Here is an 18,973-nt window from a genome sequence, read left to right as displayed (position 1 = left end):
ACCGCAACATTCGAGGGATACTGTCGGTGGAACCTCTGGTATGTTTATTTGCGAAGTTCACTTACACTGCACTGTCGCCAAACACTGATCAGTTAATTAATCACTGATAATCCGAATCACTTGTGGATATTAAGAAAGATCACTGAGACTCGTTCGCGGATAATCATTAATTCGACGCGTTCGTTCAGAAGTCGACGTTTCATTGCCGAAAAATTCAGGCCTTGACTGTGCGCCCTTGTTGTTCGTCGTTCGGCCGTCCGAGGAAATGACACTCAATTACTTTAAGCTAAATCATTCGTTTCGCATGGGCATGAAGCTAACTCGTTTGTTTCGCATTCATTTGAAGCTAGATCATTTACATCTCAATTACTAGAAGCTAAGTCATTTGTTTCGCATGCATTTGAAGCTGTATCAATTATGTCGCAAGTATTTGGAGCTAAATCATTTGTTTCGCATGCATTTGAAGCTAAACTTTCTACTCTGCATTGATTCGAAACTAAATCATGTGTTTCGCATGGATTTGAAGCTGTCTCGTTAGTTTTGCATGCATTTCAAGATAAACCTTCTACTCCGCATTGATTCAAAACTAAATCATGTGTTTCGCATTGATTTGAAGCTAAATCATGCGTTTCTCATGGACGTGAAGCTGCCTCGTTTGTACTGCATGTATTTGAATCTAATTCATTTATATCGCAAGTATTTGAAGCTAAATCGTTTGTTTCGGATGGATTTGAAGCTAAACTTGCTACTTCGCATTGAAATGAAGCTGAATCATGTGTTTCGCATGGATTTGAAGCTAATCCATGTGTTTCGCATGAATTTGAAGCTAAATCATATGTTTCGTATGGATTTGAAGCTAAACCTTCTACTCCGCATGAATTTGAATATAAATCATGTTTTTCGCACGGATTAGAAGCTAAGTCATTTGTTTCGCATGCATTTGTAGCTAAATGATTTATATCGTATTTATTTGAATCTAAATCATTTGTTTCGGCTGACCTTGAAGCTACATCGTAAGTATCGGCTGAATCTGAAACTAAAACAGCTTTATCTGCAAAATTTGAAGCATAATCGTATGCTTCGGCAGAATTTGAAGACAATTCGTACGTTGTGTCTTAAATTGAAGTTAACTCATATGTTTTGGATGACCCTGATGCTATATCATGAGTATCGGCTGAATGTGAATCTAAATCAGCTGCATCTACTAAATTGGACGCTTAACCGAATGTTTCGGCAGATATTGATGCCAAATAGTATGTATAGTCCAAAACTGAGGCAAACTCATATGTTTCGGCAGAGCTTGAAGCAGTATAATAAGTATCGGCTGAATCTGAAGCAAAATAAGCTGCATCTGCTAAATTAGAAGCTTAATCGTATGTTTCGGAAGATATAGAAGCCAAATAGTACGTTAAGTCCAGAATTGAAACTAACTCATATGCTTCGTGTGACCTTGAAGCTATATCATCAGTATCGACTGAGTCTGAGGCTAAATCAGCTGTGTCTGCTAAATTTGAAGCTAACTCATATGTTTCGGCTGACCTTGAAGCTGTATCATAAGTATCGGCTGAATCTGAAGCTAAATCAAATGTATCTTCTAAATTTGAAGATTAATCCTATGTTTCGGCAGATATTGAAGCCAAATAATACGTTAAGTCCAAAATTGAAGCTAACTCAAACGTTTCGGCTGACCTTGAAGCTATTTCATAAGTATCGGCTGAATCTAGAGCTAAATCTGCAGTATCTGTTAAGTTTGAATCTTAATCGAATATTTCAGCAGATATTGAAACCAAATCGTACGTTTAGTCTTAAATTGAAGCTAACTCATATGTTTCGGATGACCTCGAAGCTATATCTTGAGCATCGGCTGAACACAACGTAACACAATGTAAATCACTGCAAAACAATATTAAACAACGTAAAAACAATGTATATCAACGTAAAACAACGTAATACTGTTTTAAACAACAACGCGGGACAATGCAAAGGACGTAAAGCATCGTAAAACAACGTAACATATCAATGCGAGAAAAAGTAAAACAACGTAACACAACGTAAAGCAATTTAGAACAATATAAAACAACGTAAAACCAATGTATAACAACGCGTAAAACAACGTAATACTATTTTAAACAACAAAGCGGAACAATGCAAGGAACGTAAACCATCGTAAAACAACGTAAATCATCAATGCGGCAACAAAGTAAAACAACGTAACACAACGTAAAGCAATTTAAAACAATATAAAACAACGTAAAAACAATGTATAACAACGGAAAGCCACGTGATACTATTTTAAACAACAAAGCGGAACAATGCAAAGAACGTAAATCACCGTAAAACAAAGTAAATCATCAATGCGAGACAAAGTAAAACTACGTAACACAGCGTAGAGCAAGTAAAGCAATGCAAAGCAATATAAAATACGTAAAAGCAATGTATAACAACGGAAAACAACGTAATACTATTTTAAAAAACCACGTGAAACAAAGTACATCGCCTAAAACATCATAATACAACGTAGAACAATGTAAAACAATATAAAACAATGTATAACAGCGTAAAACGACATTATACTGTTATAAACAACAACGCCAAACAAAGTAAAACAACGAAAATCGTCAATGCGAAGCAAAGATTAACAACGTAAGACAACGTAAAACAATCTAAAAACAAAAGAAAACAACGTTAAAAGACGTGAATCATCAATGCGATTCAAATAATACACAACGTAATGTGAACGTAATGTAAAACAATATAAAAAAACGTAAAAACAATGTGTAAGAACGTAAAACAACGTAAAACTGTTCTAAACAACAATGCGGAACACTGCAATGAACGCAAAGCATCGTAAAACAGCTTAATGGTGATGGCGCATTGATGATTTACGTTGTTTTACGATGCTTCATGTTCTTTGCATTGTTCCGCATTGTTGTTTAGGACAGTATTACGTTGATTTCTTTGCTTCGCATTGAAGATTTAAGTTGTTTTACGTTGCTGTACTTTGTTTCACGTGGTTTTTTAAAATAGTATTCCGTTGTTATACGTTACTATACTTTGTTTTTACGTTTTTGCTATATTGTTCTACATTACGTTCACATTACGTTGTGAGTTTTTTGATTCGCATTGATGATTTACGTTATTTAACGTTGTTTTACTTTGTTTTACTTGTTTTTACGGTGTTCTTCTTTGTTTCGCGTTGATGATTTCCGTTGTTTTGCTTTGTTTCACGTTGTACTTCAATACAGTATTACGTTCTTTACGTTGTTATACATTGTTTTTACGTTGTTTTATATTGTTTTACATTCGTTTACGTTGTGTTACGTTGTTTTTCTTTGTGTCGCATTGATGATTTACGTTGTTTTACGATGCATTACTTTGGTTGCTTCGTTTCGCGTTGCTGTTTATAACAGTATTATGTTGTTTTACGTTATTATACATTGTTTTTACGTTTTTAATATTGTTTTACATTACGATCACATTACGTTGTGTGTTTTTTGGGTCGCAATGATGATTTACGATGTTTTAAGATGCATTACGTTGGTTCCTTTGTTCCGGGTTTTTGTTTAAAACAGTTTTATCTCCAGATTAAGACTATACGAACGATTTGTCTTCAAATGCTGCCGAAACATACGATTAAGCTTCAAATTTAGAAGATACATTTGATTTGGCCTCAGTCTCAGCTGAAACTCATGATATAGCTTGAAGATCATCCGACACATATGAGTTAGCTTCAATTTAAGACTAAACTTACGAGTAGTCCTCAAATTCTGCCGAAACATACGGTTATGCTTCGAATTTTGCAGATATAGTTGTTTTAGCTTCAGATTCAGCCGATACTCATGATAATGCTTCAAGGTCGTCCGAAACATATGAGTTAGCTTTAATTTGAGACTAAACGAACGATTAGTCCTCAAATTCTGCCGAAACATACGATTAAGATTCAAATTTAGCACATGCTGCTGATTTAGCTTCAGATTCAGCCGATACTTATGATAGAGCTTCAAATTCAGCAGAAACATACGATTTAGTTTCTAATTCATACTATACGTGCGACTTGTCTTCAGATTGAGCCTAAACATACGATTAAGCTTCAAATTTAGAAGATACAGCTGATTTAGCTTTAGATTCACCCGATACTGATAATATAGCTACAAGTTCAGCCGAAACATATGAGTTAGCTTCAATTTTAGACTAAGCGTACGATTTAGTTTCAATTTCAGTCGATACATAAGACAAAGCGTCAAATTTAGCAGCTACAGCGGATTTAGCCTAAGCCTCAGCACCTCCCTGCTCTTCTCTGCTCTTCTCTGCTCTTCTCTGCTCTTCTCTGCTCTTCTCTGCTCCTCGGTGCTCTTCTCTACTCTTATCTGCTCTTCTCTGCTCTTCTCTGCTCTGCTCTTCGCTGCTCTTCTCTGCTCTGATCTGCTCTGCTGTTCCCTGGTCTGCTCTGCTCCGCTCTTCTCTGCTCTGATCTCCTATGCTCTGCTCTGCTCGGCTCTTCTCTGCTCTGATCTCCTATGCTCTGCTCTGCTGTGCTCTTCTCTGCACTTCTCTGCTCTGCTCTTCCCAGATCTTCTCTGCTCTGCTGTTCTCTGATCTGCTCTTCTCTGCTCTGCTCTTCTCTTCTCTGCTCTGCTCTGGTCTTCTCTGCTCTGCTCTGGTCTTCCCTGCTCTGCTCTTCTCTGCTCTTCTCTGCTCTTCCCTGCTCTTCCCTGCACTCCTCTGCTCTTCTCTGCTCTTCTCTTCTCTGCTCTGCTCTGCTCTGCAATGCTCTTCTCTGCTCTGCTCTGCTCTGATATGCTCTGCTCTTCTCTGCTCTTCTCTGCCCTGCTCTGCACTGCTCTGCTATGCTCTTCTCTGCTTGCTCTCCTGTGCTCTGCTCTGCTCTTCTCTGCGCTGCTCTGCTCTGCTCTACTCTGCTCTGATCTGTCTGCTCTTCTTTGCTCTCCTCTGCTCTTCTCTGCTCTGCTCTGCTCTTCTCTGCTGTGATCTGCTCTGCTCTGCTCTTCTCTGCACTTCTCTGCTCTGCTCTGCTCTTCCCTGCACTGCTCTGCTCTGCTCTGTTCTTCTCTGCACTGCACTGCTCTGCTCTGCTCTGCACTGCTCTGCTCTTCTCTGCTCTGCTCTGCTATGCTCTGGCATGCTCTTCTCTTCTCTGCTCTGCTCTGATCTTTCTGCTCTTCTCTGCTATTCTCTGCTCTGCTCTGTTCTGCTCTACTCTGCTCTACTCTGATCTGTCTGCGCTTCTCTGCTCTTCTCTGCTCTTCCATGCTCTGCTGTGCTCTGCTCTTCTCTGCTCTGCTCTGCTCTTCTCTGCTCTTCTGTGCTCTGCTCTGCTCTTTTCTTTTCTGATCTGCTCTGCTCTGCCCTCCTCTGGTCTCCTCTGCTCTTCTCTGCTGTGCTCTGCTCTGCTCTTCTCTGATGTTCTCTGCTCTTCTCTGCTTTCCTCTGCTCTTCTATGCTCTTCTCCGCTCTTCTTTGCTCTTCTCTGCTCTTCTCTGCTCTTCCCTGCTCTTCCCTGCACCCATCTGCTCTTCTCTGCTCTGCAATGCTTTTCTCTGCTCTGCTCTGCTCTTCTGTGCTCTGATCTGCTCTTACCTGCTCTGCTCTGCTATGCTCTGGCCTGCTCTTCTCTTCTCTGCTCTGCTCTGATCTTTCTGCTCTTCTCTGCTATTCTCTGCTCTGCTCTGCTCTGCTCTTCTCTGCTCTTCTGTGCTCTGCTCTGCTCTTCTCATTTCTGATCTGCTCTGCTCTGCCCTGCTCTGGTCTCCTCTGCTCTTCTCTGCTGTGCTCTGCTCTGCTCTTCTCTGATGTTCTCTGCTCTTCTCTGCTTTTCTCTGCTCTTCTATGCTCTTCCCCGCTCTTCTCTGCTCTTCTCTGCTCTTCTCTGCTCTTCCCTGCTCTTCCCTGAACTCCTCTGCTCTTCTCTGCTCTTCTCTTCTCTGCTCTGCTCTGCTCTGCAATGCTCTTCTCTGCTCTGCTCTGCTCTTCTCTGCTCTGCCCTGCTCTGCTCTGCTCGGCACTTCTCTGCTCTGCTCTGCTCTGATCTGCTCTGCTCTTCTCTGCTCTTCTCTTCCCTGCTCTGCACTGCTCTGCTATGCTATTCTCTGCTTGCTCTCCTGTGCTCTGCTCTGCTCTTCTCTGCTCTGCTCTGCTCTGCTCTACTCTGCTCTGATCTGTCTGCTCTTCTTTGCTCTCCTCTGCTCTTCTCTGCTCTGCTCTGCTCTTCTCTGCTGTGCTCTGCTCTGCTCTGCTCTTCTCTGCACTTCTCTGCTCTGCTCTGCTCTTCCCTGCACTGCTCTGCTCTGCTCTGTTCTTCTCTGCACTGCACTGCTCTGCTCTGCTCTGCACTGCTCTTCTCTGCTCTGATCTGCTCTTCCCTGCTCTGCTCTGCTATGCTCTGGCCTGCTCTTCTCTTCTCTGCTCTGCTCTGATCTTTCTGCTCTTCTCTGCTATTCTCTGCTCTGCTCTGTTCTGCTCTACTCTGCTCTACTCTGATCTGTCTGCGCTTCTCTGCTCTTCTCTGCTCTTCCATGCTCTGCTGTGCTCTGCTCTTCTCTGCTCTGCTCTGCTCTTCTCTGCTCTTCTGTGCTCTGCTCTGCTCTTCTCTTTTCTGATCTGCTCTGCTCTGCCCTGCTCTGGTCTCCTCTGCTCTTCTCTGCTCTGCTCTGCTCTTCTCTGCTCTTCTGTGCTCTGCTCTGCTCTTCTCTTTTCTGATCTGCTCTGCTCTGCCCTCCTCTGGTCTCCTCTGCTCTTCTCTGCTGTGCTCTGCTCTGCTCTTCTCTGATGTTCTCTGCTCTTCTCTGCTTTCCTCTGCTCTTCTATGCTCTTCTCCGCTCTTCTCTGCTCTTCTCTGCTCTTCTCTGCTCTTCCCTGCTCTTCCCTGCACTCATCTGCTCTTCTCTGCTCTTCTCTTCTCTGCTCTGCAATGCTTTTCTCTGCTCTGCTCTGCTCTTCTGTGCTCTGATCTGCTCTTACCTGCTCTGCTCTGCTATGCTCTGGCCTGCTCTTCTCTTCTCTGCTCTGCTCTGATCTTTCTGCTCTTCTCTGCTATTCTCTGCTCTGCTCTGCTCTGCTCTTCTCTGCACTTCTGTGCTCTGCTCTGCTCTTCTCATTTCTGATCTGCTCTGCTCTGCCCTGCTCTGGTCTCCTCTGCTCTTCTCTGCTGTGCTCTGCTCTGCTCTTCTCTGATGTTCTCTGCTCTTCTCTGCTTTTCTCTGCTCTTCTATGCTCTTCCCCGCTCTTCTCTGCTCTTCTCTGCTCTTCTCTGCTCTTCCCTGCTCTTCCCTGAACTCCTCTGCTCTTCTCTGCTCTTCTCTTCTCTGCTCTGCTCTGCTCTGCAATGCTCTTCTCTGCTCTGCTCTGCTCTTCTCTGCTCTGCCCTGCTCTGCTCTGCTCGGCACTTCTCTGCTCTGCTCTGCTCTGATCTGCTCTGCTCTTCTCTGCTCTTCTCTTCCCTGCTCTGCACTGCTCTGCTATGCTATTCTCTGCTTGCTCTCCTGTGCTCTGCTCTGCTCTTCTCTGCTCTGCTCTGCTCTGCTCTACTCTGCTCTGATCTGTCTGCTCTTCTTTGCTCTCCTCTGCTCTTCTCTGCTCTGCTCTGCTCTTCTCTGCTGTGCTCTGCTCTGCTCTGCTCTTCTCTGCACTTCTCTGCTCTGCTCTGCTCTTCCCTGCACTGCTCTGCTCTGCTCTGTTCTTCTCTGCACTGCACTGCTCTGCTCTGCTCTGCACTGCTCTTCTCTGCTCTGATCTGCTCTTCCCTGCTCTGCTCTGCTATGCTCTGGCCTGCTCTTCTCTTCTCTGCTCTGCTCTGATCTTTCTGCTCTTCTCTGCTATTCTCTGCTCTGCTCTGTTCTGCTCTACTCTGCTCTACTCTGATCTGTCTGCGCTTCTCTGCTCTTCTCTGCTCTTCCATGCTCTGCTGTGCTCTGCTCTTCTCTGCTCTGCTCTGCTCTTCTCTGCTCTTCTGTGCTCTGCTCTGCTCTTCTCTTTTCTGATCTGCTCTGGTCTGCCCTGCTCTGGTCTCCTCTGCTCTTCTCTGCTGTGCTCTGCTCTGCTCTTCTCTGATGTTCTCTGCTCTTCTCTGCTTTCCTCTGCTCTTCTATGCTCTTCTCCGCTCTTCTCTGCTATTCTCTGCTCTTCTTTGCTCTCCTCTGTTCTTCTCTGCTCTTCTCTGCTCTGCTCTACTCTTCTCTGCTCTTCTCTGCTCTGCTCTGCTCTGCCCTGCTCTGGTCTCCTCTGCTCTTCTCTGCTGTGCTCTGCTCTGCTCTTCTCTGATGTGCTCTGCTCTGCTCTTCTCTGCTCTTGTTTGCTCTCCTCTGTCCTTCTCTGCTCTTCTCTGCTCTGCTCTACTCTTCTCTGCTCTGCTCTGCTCTGCAATGGTCTTCTCTGCTCTGCTCTGCTCTGATCTGCTCTGCTCTTCTCTGCTCTTCTCTGCCCTGCTCTACACTGCTCTGCTATGCTCTTCTCTGCTTGCTCTCCTGTGCTCTGCTCTGCTCTGCTCTTCTCTGCTCTGCTCTGCTCTGCTCTTCTTTGCTCTCCTCTGTTCTTCTCTGCTCTCCTCTGCTCTGCTCTACTCTTCTCTGCTCTTCTCTGCTCTGCTCTGCTCTTCCCCGCTCTTCTCTGCTCTTCTCTGCTCTACTCTGCTCTTCCCTGCTCTTCCCTGAACTCCTCTGCTCTTCTCTGCTCTTCTCTACTCTTCTCTGCTCTGCTCTGCTCTGATCTGCTCTGATCTGCTCTGCACTTCTCTGCTCTTCTCTTCCCTGCTCTGCACTGCTCTGCTATGCTCTTCTCTGCTTGCTCTCCTGTGCTCTGCTCTGCTCTGCTCTGCTCTTCTCTGCTCTGCTCTGCTCTGCTCTGCTCGGCACTTCTCTGCTCTGCTCTGCTCTGATCTGCTGTGCTCTGCTCTGCTCTGCTCTTCTCTGCACTTCTCTGCTCTGCTCTTCCCTGCACTGCTCTGCTCTGCTCTGTTCTTCTCTGCACTGCACTGCTCTGCTCTGCTCTGCACTGCTCTTCTCTGCTCTGATCTGCTCTTCCCTGCTCTGCTCTGCTATGCTCTGGCCTGCTCTTCTCTTCTCTGCTCTGCTCTGATCTTTCTGCTCTTCTCTGCTATTCTCTGCTCTGCTCTGTTCTGCTCTACTCTGCTCTACTCTGATCTGTCTGCGCTTCTCTGCTCTTCTCTGCTCTTCCATGCTCTGCTGTGCTCTGCTCTTCCATGCTCTGCTGTGCTCTGCTCTTCTCTGCTCTGCTCTGCTCTTCTCTGCTCTTCTGTGCTCTGCTCTGCTCTTCTCTGATGTTCTCTGCTCTTCTCTGCACTGCTCTGGTCTCCTCTGCTCTTCTCTGCTGTGCTCTGCTCTGCTCTTCTCTGATGTTCTCTGCTCTTCTCTGCACTGCTCTGCTGTGCTCTTCTCTGCTTGCTCTCCTGTGCTCTGCTCTGCTCTGCTCTACTCTGCTCTGATCTGTCTGCTCTTCTTTGCTCTCCTCTCTTCTTCTCTGCTCTTCTCTGCTCTACTCTACTCTTCTCTGCTCTTCTCTGCTCTGCTCTGTTCTTCCCCGCTCTTCTCTGCTCTTCTCTGCTCTTCTCTGCTCTTCCCTGCTCTTCCCTGAACTCCTCTGCTCTTCTCTGCTCTTCTCTGCCCTGCTCTGCACTGCTCTGCTATGCTCTTCTCTGCTTGCTCTCCTGTGCTCTGCTCTGCTCTTCTCTGCTCTGCTCTTCTCTGCTCTACTCTGCTCTGATCTGTCTGCTCTTCTTTGCTCTCCTCTGTTCTTCTCTGCTCTTCTCTGCTCTGCTCTACTCTTCTCTGCTCTTCTCTGCTCTGCTCTGCTCTGATCTGCCCTGATCTGCTCTGCTCTTCTCTGCTCTTCTCTTCCCTGCTCTGCACTGCTCTGCTATGCTCTTCTCGTCTGGCTCTCCTGTGCTCTGCTCTGCTCTACTCTGCTCTGATCTGTCTGCTCTTCTTTGCTCTCCTCTGCTCTTCTCTGCTCTGCTCTGCTCTTCTCTGCTGTGCTCTGCTCTGCTCTGCTCTTCTCTGCTCTTCTCTGCTCTTCTCTGCTCTGCTCTGCTCTTCCCTGCACTGCTCTGCTCTGCTCTGTTCTTCTCTGCACTGCACTGCTCTGCTCTGCTCTGCACTGCTCTTCCCTGCTCTGATCTGCTCTTCCCTGCTCTGCTCTGCTATGCTCTGGCCTGCTCTTCTCTTCTCTGCTCTGCTCTGATCTTTCTGCTCTTCTCTGCTATTCTCTGCTCTGCTCTGTTCTGCTCTACTCTGCTCTACTCTGATCTGTCTGCGCTTCTCTGCTCTTCTCTGCTCTTCCATGCTCTGCTGTGCTCTTCTCTTTTCTGATCTGCTCTGCTCTGCCCTGCTCTGGTCTCCTCTGCTCTTCTCTGCTGTGCTCTGCTCTGCTCTTCTCTGATGTTCTCTGCCCTTCTCTGCTTTTCTCTGCTCTTCTATGCTCTTCTCCGCTCTTCTCTGCTCTTCTCTGCTCTTCTCTGCTCTTCCCTGCTCTTCCCTGCACTCCTCTGCTCTTCTCTGCTCTTTTCTTCTCCGCTCTGCTCTGCTCTGCAATGCTCTTCTCTGCTCCGCTCTGCTCTTCTGTGCTCTGATCTGCTCTTCTCTGCTCTGCTCTGCTATGCTCTGGCCTGCTCTTCTCTTCTCTGCTCTGCTCTGATCTTTCTGCTCTTCTCTGCTATTCTCTGCTCTGCTCTGTTCTGCTCTACTCTGCTCTACTCTGATCTGTCTGCGCTTCTCTGCTCTTCTCTGCTCTTCCATGCTCTGCTGTGCTCTGCTCTTCCATGCTCTACTGTGCTCTGCTCTTCTCTGCTCTGCTCTTCTCTTCTCTGCTCTTCTCTGCTCTGCTCAGCTCTCCTCTTTTTTGATCTGCCCTGCTCTGCCCTGCTCTGGTCTCCTCTGCTCTTCTCTGCTGTGCTCTGCTTTGCTCTTCTCTGATGTTCTATGCTCTTCTCTGCTCTTCTCTGCTCTTCTATGCTCTTCTCTGCTCTTCTCTGCTCTTCTCTGCTCTTCTCTGCTCTTCCCTGCTCTTCCCTGCACTCCTCTGCTCTTCTCTGCTCTTCTCTTCTCTGCTCTGCTCTGCAATGCTCTTCTCTGCTCTGCTCTGCTCTTCTCTGCTCTGCTCTGCTCGGCACTTTTCTGCTCTGCTCTGCTTTGATCTGCTCTGCTCTTCTCTGCTCTTCTCTGCCCTGCTCTGCACTGCTCTGCTATGCTCTTCTCTGCTTGCTCTCCTGTGCTCTGCTCAGCTCTTCTCTGCTCTGCTCTGCTCTGCTCTACTCTGCTCTGATCTGTCTGCTCTTCTTTGCTCTCCTCTGTTCTTCTCTGCTCTTCTCTGCTCTGCTCTACTCTTCTCTGCTCTTCTCTGCTCTGCTCTGCTCTGATCTGCTCTGATCTGCTCTGCTCTTCTCTGCTCTTCTCTTCCCTGCTCTGCACTGCTCTGCTATGCTCTTCTCTGCTTGCTCTCCTGTGCTCTGCTCTGCTCTTCGCTGCTCTGCTCTGCTCTGCTCTACTCTGCTCTGATCTGTCTGCTCTTCTTTGCTCTCCTCTGCTCTTCTCTGCTCTGCTCTGCTCTTCTCTGCTGTGCTCTGCTCTGCTCTGCTCTTCTCTGCTCTTCTCTGCTCTGCTCTGCTCTTCCCTGCACTGCTCTGCTCTGCTCTGTTCTTCTCTGCACTGCACTGCTCTGCTCTGCTCTGCACTGCTCTTCTCTGCTCTGATCTGCTCTTCCCTGCTCTGCTCTGCTATGCTCTGGCCTGCTCTTCTCTTCTCTGCTCTGCTCTGATCTTTCTGCTCTTCTCTGCTATTCTCTGCTCTGCTCTGTTCTGCTCTACTCTGCTCTACTCTGATCTGTCTGCGCTTCTCTGCTCTTCTCTGCTCTTCCATGCTCTGCTGTGCTCTGCTCTTCTCTGCTCTGCTCTGCTCTTCTCTGCTCTTCTCTGCTCTTCTGTGCTCTGCTCTGCTCTTCTCTTTTCTGATCTGCTCTGCTCTGCCCTGCTCTGGTCTCCTCTGCTCTTCTCTGCTGTGCTCTGCTCTGCTCTTCTCTGATGTTCTCTGCTCTTCTCTGCTTTTCTCTGCTCTTCTATGCTCTTCTCCGCTCTTCTCTGCTCTTCTCTGCTCTTCTCTGCTCTTCCCTGCTCTTCCCTGCACTCCTCTGCTCTTCTCTGCTCTGCTCTGCTCTTCTCTGCTCTTCTGTGCTCTGCTCTGCTCTTCTCTTTTCTGATCTGCTCTGCTCTGCCCTGCTCTGGTCTCCTCTGCTCTTCTCTGCTGTGCTCTGCTCTGCTCTTCTCTGATGTTCTCTGCTCTTCTCTGCTTTTCTCTGCTCTTCTATGCTCTTCCCCGTTCTTCTCTACTCTTCCCTGCACTTCTCTGCTCTTCCCTGCTCTTCCCTGAACTCCTCTGCTCTTCTCTGCTCTTCTCTTCTCTGCTCTGCTCTGCTCTGCAATGCTCTTCTCTGCTCTGCTCTTCTCTGCTCTGCTCTGCTCTGCTCTGCTCGGCACTTCTCTGCTCTGCTCTGCTCTGATCTGCTCTGCTCTTCTCTGCTCTTCTCTGCCCTGCTCTGCACTGCTCTGCTATGCTCTTCTCTGCTTGCTCTCCTGTGCTCTGCTCTGCTCTTCTCTGCTCTGCTCTGCTCTGCTCTGCTCTTCTCTGCTCTTCTCTGCTCTGCTCTGCTCTACCCTGCACTTCTCTGCTCTGCTCTGCTCTGATCTGATCTGCTCTTCTCTGTTCTTCTCTGCTCTGCTCTGCTCTTCTCTGCTCTTCTCTGCTCTGCTCTGCTCTACCCTGCACTTCTCTGCTCTGCTCTGCTCTGATCTGCTCTGATCTGCTCTGCTCTTCTCTGCTCTTCTCTGCTCTGCTGTGTATGTTTTTTTTCTTCATAATTTCTAAAATTATTAGAAATTAGAAAGACACGGATCGTCAGTGTCTAATATATATATATATATATATATAATATATATATATAATATATTATATATTATACTAAAGGCATCTGCAAAATTTCGAGGTAATCGGTTGATCTAATCTCGAGATATTTTGCACACCGTTTTTAAAAACATTGTTTTAAGAGAAATGTGTTTAAAGTTTCCGATCGTAATTTTTCATATGTTAACACTACGGCACGAACGTGTACGAATCAGCTATAGGCTTCTTATTTATAAAAGCAATTTTTTTAAAAGGCTGGAATATTTTGTAATTTATTTTTAACATTTCAAGCTGCTACGTTAGACAAGAAAAATTCGATTTTTTTTTCAATTTCAAAGTGTTCAGGTTCCTTAATATATCTAACATTTCGTTTTGAAGATGATGCGACGAGGCAAAAGTTCAAATATGATGCGGCAAGGACAGAGGTCGAGGATGAGTCAAGGGTGAAATCAGTAATTTCAATGACAATAATAAAAATCGTCTGCACGTTTATTCATTATTAGAGGTCGTTTGCAGACCATTTGTAGGAAATGTAGAAATAGGGATTACATGTAGTGTTATGTCAAAGTTATGTCAATTATTAAATTAGTAATAGTATATATGTATGGGTAATAAAAACAAAAAACTTGATTAATTCATCAAATGTTTGTTGTAATATGTGCCTTTTCTGCAGAATCTTGCTATCCCTGCTGCCCGATAACGCATTCTCATCTAGGTCTTGTAAACACAACACGTCAGAAATGTACCGACACCTACAAAAACATATTTCAAGCGTCTTAAAGATGTTGAGATGAGCTCGTAAGACGTTCAGACTTAAAATGGACGTATTAGACGCTAGGGAACCAGACCAATCGAAAATACACGTATAGAGCGCAAGGTAGTCGGACAGAGAGGAAATGCGCTTATAGAGAACTGGACTGGCAAAGCGAGCTGTTCGCTCCCTGCCGAATTTCATATCTACAATTTTACGAATTGCTTGCTAGTTGCGTCTTTCCTCTGCAGTTTAGACAAATGTAACACTGGGGTTCGCGTCGGTGAAGGTGGAAAAAAAGCGTTATTTTTCCCAATATATAAACTTTATTCAAACTCTATCTTAACTTATCGGTGGACGAATTAACAATTAAAATCTATTATTATAAACAAATATTTCGGTGAGACTACTCAAATAATCTTTAAAAAATTAACAAAAATAAAAAAATTATCCTCTTCTATATAACAAAATTAACATATTATTGTGGGAGAAAGCCCTTCCTTGTAGGTATCGTTAATAGCCTGTTCCATTTGCATCATCAAATCGCTTAGTTAACATCACGTGATTGCAATTCCCGTTATTAACATGATGGGTCCTTTCAAACAGTGGAGAAGTCGATGATAAAATGATCGGAATATTTTCAAATTTGGCTAAAATTATCGCCATATCTCGAGCATTGTATGTATATAATTTCCTGTTCTTATTTAAAAGACGAATCATGCTCTTCATCGACAATAATTAACTTTATGTTTTTATAAGGTCAAAAAGGCTCCAGGAAGAAATAACTGTTTCCACTATTAAATGATTTAGATGAATTTCAGGTGTTTTCACAAGCAGAAAAATCAAGAGCGAGCTCGTGGATTATAAAATTAATTGCTCCTTTAACCAATTGTTTTGGCAAAGATTGCTACGGCCTGCATGTTTGCTGTGCTTCTTCAATTTCACGTTTTCGAACTCTTACAGGAATTACATTGGTTAATTGTACTTTTTTATATAGTATATTAAGTATCGCATTCGGCGAGCTATTTTTTATAAGATTATTTAAATAATCTGTTTTATTTCCTGCCTTATCAAAGCAAAGATCATGCAACTTTTCAAAAGTATGGCAAGTACCAAGTCCTCCTCCATATAAAATCTTAGATAAATCCTTTGGCATAAAAAGCTCTTTCTCAGCTAAGAAATGATTTAAACAATTTTCTTTATTAAAACAAGATTTATGGAAATTTCTTAAAATGGAAGTAGCATTATCTCCTGTCATGGATAATATGTTAGATAAATTGCATGGCATTAAGCCTGCTTTATGGAAATCATTTAAAAGTTGTGTTTTGTTTCCATTCCCATCAAAACAGATATCATGAAAATCTTTTAAAGCAGAACAAATCTTAGTTGCTGCTCCATGCAATATTTTAGATAAATTTTTTGGTGTAAAACCTTTCTTCTCAATTAAGAAACGATTCAAATACTTTTTTGTTTCGTTTATAAAACAAAAATCATGAAATTCTTTTAAACTATTCGCTGCTGCACTCAATATACCACATAAATTGCACGGCCTAAAACCCACATTGTAAAAATCCTTTAAAAGCTGTGTTTTCTTTCTTTTCTTATTAAAAGAAATATTATGCAGTTGTTTCAAAGTAAAAGAAGCATGAGCTCCTGTTCCACATAGTATAGAGGATAAGTTACTTGGTCTAAAACCTGTGTTGTAGAAGTCCTCTAAAAGCTCTGTTCTTTGTCCTTTGCTATTAAAACAAACGCTGTGCTACTCTTGAAAAGCACCTTTAGCCTTGCCTCCTGCTCTACTTAATATGCTAGACAAGTTATGCAACGTAAAGTTACTTCCCTCATCTTCGCCTTCAATAAAATGTTTTAAACGCTGTGTTTGATTTCCTCTTGCATCAAACCAAGAGTCATATAAATCTTTAAAAGCTTCTGCAGCGTTAGCTCCTGCACCATTCAAAATACTGGACATATTAGACAGATTTATCTTCTCGTTTTCTAAAGTTTTTATATATAGTCTTTTGTTTCCTTCCTTATCAAACCAAAGATCATATAAATTTTTAAAAGTTTCAGGAGCTTTAGCTCTTGCTCCATGTAAAATACTGAAAATATTAGATTGACGTATCCCTTCCTTTTCTAACGTTTTTAAATATTGTGTTTTACCTCCTTCTTCATTAAACCAAAGATCATATAAGCCTTTAAAAGCTTTTGCAGCATTAGCTCCTGCTACATTCAAAATACTGGAAATATTAGTTAGATTTATTCCTTCTTTCTCCAGAGTTTTTAAACATTGTGTTTTACTTCCTTCTTCATCAAACCAAAAGATATGTAAGTCTTTAAAGGCTTTTGCAGCGTTAGCTCCTGCTCCACTCAAAATACTGGAAATATTACTTTGATTTATCTCTTCTTTGTCTAGAGTTTTTAGATATTGTGTTTTACTTCCTTCTTCATCAAACCATAGGTCATATAGGTCTTTAAAGGCTTTTGCAGCGTTAGCTCCTGTCACATGCAAAATACTCGACATAGTAGCTAAATTTATTCTTTCCTTCTTTAGTACCTCTCCAGACATATTTTCCCTTCTCCCTTAATTAAGAAACTTAAAAATTGATAAAATGCAGATATTCCTTCTCTGCCAACTACACTTCTGGCAAATTTGATTTCTTCATCAATATTTTCTACAATTTCCTGATAACTAGACCTATTATATTTTATATCTCCCAAAAAATTTTCCATTATTCCCTTAGTAATAGGGCCAAATTCATGAGATTCTAACCAACGTAACGCTATTTCATGTAATTCTTCGCAATTATATGGAACATTACCCTCATCTATCCCATTTCTAATAACACTGTTCAATGCTTCCTTGTCATACTGATTAACTGCAAATATTAGTCTATCTAAAAATTTCTCTTTTATTTCTTTTTCACTCTCGCCAGAAAGTCTTCCTTCTTCTTTTTCTTTCTGCCAAAAAGGTGGCAGCTTTAACAAATTTAAAAGCCTTGTCATTTCTTTTTGCGAAAATTGATAAAGACCATTCTCATTTATACAAAAACAATCTTTTAAAATCTTATATCCTTTTTTTTAATATTTATGTTATTAAATTGTAAAGGATAAAAATTTTTAGATCGTTCATATTTGAATTTCTTTTCTTCTGTAAGATTTAGGTCTGCATTAGTATAGATGACAAAATATTTTATATTTTCATCCTATTCTAATTTTTCAATGAAAAGAGCGAAGCACTTATTCACAGAAAATGTATTCTTTTTCTCCTGCCGTTTAGAAGGAAATAACTGATAATAACCAATACTATTATTTGTATTGTGAAGCTTTATACAAGTAATGCTATCTTTATAATTGATAGTGACGTCAACAGATATGCCATAGTTTCTTTCCTCAAAATTGATGAGAAACATGTTTTTACGCAAGAACATGTTGTGTAAGAAGGACATTAATAAATTGGATCCATATGTAATTTCAGATATATAACTTCCAAGTTTTCCATCTTTTTCTGAAGCTATTAAATCACGTAACACAATTTTTTGTAATGCTACATAACCGTCGTGAACTTTACTATTTTTTCCCATTTCACTTTTGATATAATGCTGTTCAATTCTTCTCTATTAGGTTGATTAACTGCAAATACTAATTTATCCAAAAATGCTTCTTTTATTTCTTTCCGGGAATATTTCCTATCTTTTATTACTGTCTGCATAGCAGACGAAAATTCTAATCGCTTTAAAAGTTCATCTCTTATTATTTTATCTTGCGCAAATTGATAAAAACCACGCCCTTGTATATTATCATTTGTAAAGAAAAAGTCTCTTAATATGATATCACGTTCTTCCATGCTATCAAATTTAAACGGATATAAGTTTTTAAATCGTCCCCTTTTTGATCTGTTTCCTTTCGCAAGATTCAAGCTTGAATTAGTATAGATAACAAGGTATTCTATATCATTTGATAAATCATCTGTCTTAGAGATTAGATGTTTAACAAAACTATTAAGGTAATTATTCATGGAGAAACTTCGATTTTCTTTAGTAAATAATCTGGCATAACTAATATTATTATCTGTATAATATTTGTCTACATTTTCAATTTCTAGATGAATAGATTTCTTCTCGTAGCAAAGAACAATGTTACTAAACTTATCAATATCAGACTTTTCAAACGCTAACGATAATGAAGGATATTTATGTTTATATATGGACTTCCTTAGTAAGCAAAGAATCGACAAGTCTAATTGATACATAAGTCCAATCAATTGATGAGGAATACGTTGATAAGCATTACTCAATCCATCCCGTCTAGATCCATCTTGTAAATCATTAAGAAATTCCAAATCCCCATTGCTAGTATCATTTATATCAATGTGCCCACTTTTTGGTACCTTACTATCTTTGTCCGTAACAGTATGTTTACGTTTTCTAGAGCTTGCACCAATTTCACGATTTTCCTTACTTGTACTCCTTGAATGACCACTTTGTTTGTGCGAGTTATTTTTAATATCTCGTAGTTGCATAGAAATGTAAGATTTGGAAATATTGTTCGAGTTTGAATCTATCACATTAACACTAGCTTCCTCTCTAGAAACTTTCATGCTTCTCTTTATTTTTTTTTCAATATTACTAAGAAGTGGTACGAAATGATTCCTGTAATTCATCATATAAATAATATTACCACCTGGATCTACCTTACCTAATTTTTGCGTCATACTTTTCATATATCATTTTTCCTTCAATTTCAGGACTTCCGCATAGAACATTTTTCAACTTTAGATTTCTTATTTCTGGACCGGAACCCATATTTTCAACGTCTTCTGCAGTAAATTCAATGTGTGGAATATATTCACAAAGTTTTCATATTCTCCTTTTAAAGCATTACCCAAACATGAGCCTTTCTTCGACTGATTAACTTGTTGGGCATATTGCTTGCAACTTTCCTGTAAAGACTTTATACTGAATCCTCTACTACCTGTAATCAGATCCTCAAAAAAAAAAGAAAAAAAGAAAAAGAAAACAATCTACTTTACCCACAGCAGCTCCTATCTAAAATCTTCAGGCAATTTCTTTCTTAATGTTTCCAAAGGTTGATTAAGCTTCTCTTTTTTCCGTTTATCCATTACATTTTTTATCTAACTAAAAATGAAAATTTTTTCTTTAATAACAAATCATTTTAGAGCAGCAGCATCAGATGATAGATCTGGTAATCCATTTAATCCAAACATATCAAATCTACTATATTAACCAGCAGCAAAAATGATTAAAGATTATAATTAAAGACATTATTCTATGTCGGATAA

This window comes from Megalopta genalis, unplaced genomic scaffold (genome assembly GCF_051020955.1).
Source record: "Megalopta genalis isolate 19385.01 unplaced genomic scaffold, iyMegGena1_principal scaffold0042, whole genome shotgun sequence".
In the NCBI taxonomy this organism is placed as follows: domain Eukaryota; kingdom Metazoa; phylum Arthropoda; class Insecta; order Hymenoptera; family Halictidae; genus Megalopta; species Megalopta genalis.
Note: the sequence above shows the minus strand (reverse complement) of the source record.